Genomic DNA, 4,530 nt, shown 5'->3' with positions numbered 1-4,530 from the left:
TGAATAAGAATTAAAGTCTTAGGATATGGCTGTGAATTTCAGCCAAAGTTACACTTTCAGTAAAGACTTTTTTTTTTTTCAGTAAATGGTTTTTCTTCGAAATTCAGTTTTGTTTTTTCTCATGCTTCTATTGAAATGACATTGAATTACCTTTAGTACCTATTGAATAATAATAATAATAATGATAATAATAATAATAATAATAATAATGGTTTCAAATTTTGCCACAAGGGCAGTCGTTTTATTGGGAGGGGATGAGTCAATTACTTCAACCCCAGTGTTTTACTGGTACTTAATTTATCAACCCTGAAAGGATGAAAGGCAAAGTCAACTTTTGCAAGATTTGAACTCAGAATGTGAAGACAGACAAAATGCCGCTAAGCATTTTGCCCAACATGTTAATGATTCTGCCAGTTTGCTGCTTAATAATAATAATAATAATAATAATAATAATAATAATAATGAGAAGAAGAAGAAGAAGAAGAAGAAGAAGCAATAATAATAAGCAATAAGAAGAATGTGATGCAATTTGCAATAAATTGAGATTGCCTCTATTTATTGAATTGAACAATATTTCGACAGGATGTCTGTCTCCCTTAGGTTCAAAATGAGAAGGGGAAAGAACGCAGAAATTCAGAATATGAATTCCTGCATTCCTTTTTAGATATAAAAACAGAGTTAATCACTATTTATTACAAATCATTTCATGCTCTTTTTATGACTTATTTCTTCATGAAGAGTTATGTCATTCTTTATAAATTAATAATAATAATCATGATAATGATAATAATAATCTTAATAATTTATACAAGTAGATCTCTGTCTATCTGTCTGTCATAACATCTATTAGAGGAGGAAAGAAGGGGGGGGATCAATATATGTGTCACAGTGTTTTTTAAGAAGAAAGAGAGAAGAAAAAGTTGCTGAGAGAGAACTACAGTGAAATACAATGTGTATCAAAGATAGATAGTGTTGTCACCATAGTAACTAACAAGTTTTGGTTTAAAATGCAGGAATTTTAAGTACAAGTCTGTCAACACAATGCAACACACTTGAAAAAAGACTATAAGTATATATATATATGTGTGTGTGTGTTTGTTTCTGTTTCTTTCTATATATAGAAAGGCAACATACTTTAAAAAAACAGACTATATGTATGTATGTATGTATGTATGCATGTATTCTTTTATTTGCTTTAATTATTTGACTGCGGCCATGCTGGATCACCGCCTTTAGTCAAACAAATCAACCCCAGGACTCATTCTTTATAAGCCTAGTACTTTTTCTATCAGTCTCTTTTGCCGAACTGTTAAGTTACAAGGACGTAAGCAGACCAACATCGGTTGTCAAGTGATGGTGAAGGGACAAACACAGATACACAAACATACACACACACGTATATATATACAATGGGCATGCTTCAGTTTTCGCCTACCATATCCACTCACAAGGCTTTGGTTGGCCTGAGGCTATAGTAGAAGACACTTGCTCAAGGTGCCATGCAGTGGGACTGAACCTGGAACCATGTGGTTGATAAGCAAACTACTTACCACACAGCGACTCCTGCGTCTATATATATATATATATCTATATATATATATATATATATATATATATATATATATATATCTATCTATCTATCTATATATATATATATATATATATATATATATATATATATACATATATATATATATATATATATATTTTTTTTTTTTTTTTTTCAGTTGTATGTGTGTGTTTTTCTGTATTTTTCAACATTTAGACAACTCAACACAGACTTTAAAAAAAGACTTACCTTGAACAATTTATGGAGGTATGTGTATAATTAACAAATATTTTTACTGGCAGCTAAGCAATGGGCAATGACCTAGTAATAATAAAAATAATGATTGTAATGATAATAATAATGGTTTCAAATTTTGGAACAAGGCCAGCAATGTTTTGGGGAGTGAGTAATTCAATTACATCAACCCCAATGCTAAACTGGTACTTATTTTATCAACCTTGAAAGAATGAAAGGCAAAGTTGACCTTGATGGAATTTGAACACAGAACGGAAAAACAAACAAAATGCTGCTAAGCATTTTTTCTAGTGGCTAATGATTCTGTCATCTCGCCACCTCAATAATAATAATAATAATAATAATAATAATAATAATAATGATAATAATAATAATAATAATGATGATGATGATAATAATAATCCTAAAATCTTGATTATATTGAAAATTAACTATAGATTTTAAAATGTTATCTTCTTTCAAAATATCATGACAAAGAGCTTCACTTTATCAATATAGAATTTATTTCTTCCTGAATTTTGACTAAACATTATTATTTTTGGATTTTAAAGCACTGAACTATATTTTTTTGTCTTTCTGACATTTCAGTCTATTCTAATATCTGCTTCATCATACATTTTACCAACTCAATAATATTGTATGTTCTTAAAATGGATTTGGACATTTATTTGTCATTTTTGTAGAACTGGGTACTAAGACACAGTGCTATTTCTTGTACATATGTAATATGCTTTATGCTAAAATAATAATCTGACCTTTAATTAATGCAGCTTATAAATAATTTCTTGTTTGCATACATTATGTTATGGTTATATGAGTAGATGTACTGACTCATAGAATATTATCAATATTTTGGTGGTGGAGGGATTTTAGTCCTTTTTAAATAATAATGCAACTTCCTCACTTTGGTTAGACTCCCACTCAGTCCTTGAAGACAAAGCCATTTCACCAAGCATCTTGATCCATCATCACATAGAATCCAATCTTGTGTCTTGCATGAGGTTGTTGATAAATGCCAGATGATGTCTCTAACACCTGCCAGTCCAATGCTGTGGGTCCCAGAGCACAAGTTCTGATTCTTCTTCTTCCTGATACCATATGCAAACATCAAGTATAAGCATGTTATTCTCTAATCTTGTTGGTCACTTTTGGAAAGCTTCCAAGGATATGCACATTGGCCATGTGCTGCTTCCATTTCACTTCCAGGGCAATTCATAGCGTCCTTGTATAGCAGCCATTTAAACTCTTCCTTGCTCAGAAAACTGTAATGTTTCAAATTGACATACTATTAATAAACTTTCTAACTCCTAGTAAGACATTTGCAGTTGAAGCTCAAGCTGGGATCTAGCTGAGAAACAGCATAAAACACAAGGCAGGAAGAGTATTTTTTATCTCTTCTTTTACTCATTTGTTTCTGAAAATCCCCTATCTCTGCTCTGTGTGTGTGTGTGTGTGTGTGTGTGTGTGTGTGTGATTGTCTCTGAGTGCACTTGTGTATGGGCATGTGTGTACATTGTGTGTATGTATACATGTGTATGTGTATATATATGTGTGTGTGTGTATATATATATATATATATATATATATATATATATATATATGAATGTGTGCTTCTACCCATATATCTCCCTTTTAATTCTACCTTAAGCACGTGTATGTTTGCATACTTTCTCCTACCTTGGAACAGAATTTTCCATAGCCATCAACATAAACTTACTCACTCATAATGCCAGTATGTTCTGAAAAATGTAACTTTCCTAAGTTCAAATTCAAGGCTCTGATGAAGCTATAGTATGTTATCCTGGTAGTCAACCTTATATTTTATAGTTTGCCTTCATGTCAATATTCTGGATTTTAACTGACTATAAAAAAAATTGGTAAATACAGTCAGCTTAGTGGGATGGATTTTCAGCTTTCCTCTTGTTTCCCATGAGGTGACATTTTCCACCTTTTGCTTTAGGTTTCAGTCATATTTACACTTTCTATTCATGATTTGTCATGTCATTTAACACTGATATGAATATGTTAACCAACATGGCCTGTTACTGGTTGTTGTGTGAAGTTAAGCAATGGACAACCAGTAGTACATATGGTGTTTGACATGTTAAAATGCTTTTAATATGACTACTCCAAGGGAAGTAGATTTTTAAAATAATTAAAACATTGAACGATACCTTATTGCATATTATTACAGCATTTTATATTCATCATCATTTTTACATCTGCTTTTCCATGCTGGCATTAATTCGATGGCTCAGTTTCAGGACAGTGCTTCTTCACATGTTGCAGTCATTTCTCATTTTCTTTGTGAGGACCAACATCCTGTGATCGCCTCTCACCAATTTTGTCAACATTTTCTATAGTCTTCCTCTTCTGCAGACACCTTCATTTCTGTATTCAAATTTCACCGAGGCTTTGTCTTTTATCCTTCCAGTGTCAATAAAATAATAAATATCAGTCAAGTACTGGAGTTGATGCAATCAGCTATTCTTTACATGAAATTTATGGCCCTATGCCTTTGCAACAAATCAATACAAATACTCCAATGAAACCATTTCTCTCTCCACTAAATATATTGCCATTTCTGGCAAATAAACATGTTCTGGTGTTACATCCTTTCCTGAAATGACAGCATGGAATATCAATATAGTTCATAATTTGTTTATTGATAACCTAATGATTTATACAGGAAATGCTGAAGCAAAATGAAAAACATTTAATAACTA

The sequence above is a fragment of the Octopus bimaculoides genome, chromosome 14 (genome assembly GCF_046866305.1).
Source record: "Octopus bimaculoides isolate indiv1 chromosome 14, ASM4686630v1, whole genome shotgun sequence".
Taxonomy (NCBI): Eukaryota; Metazoa; Mollusca; class Cephalopoda; order Octopoda; family Octopodidae; genus Octopus; species Octopus bimaculoides.
The sequence above is the reverse complement of the archived record's forward strand: the minus strand, read 5'-3'. Positions refer to the sequence as shown.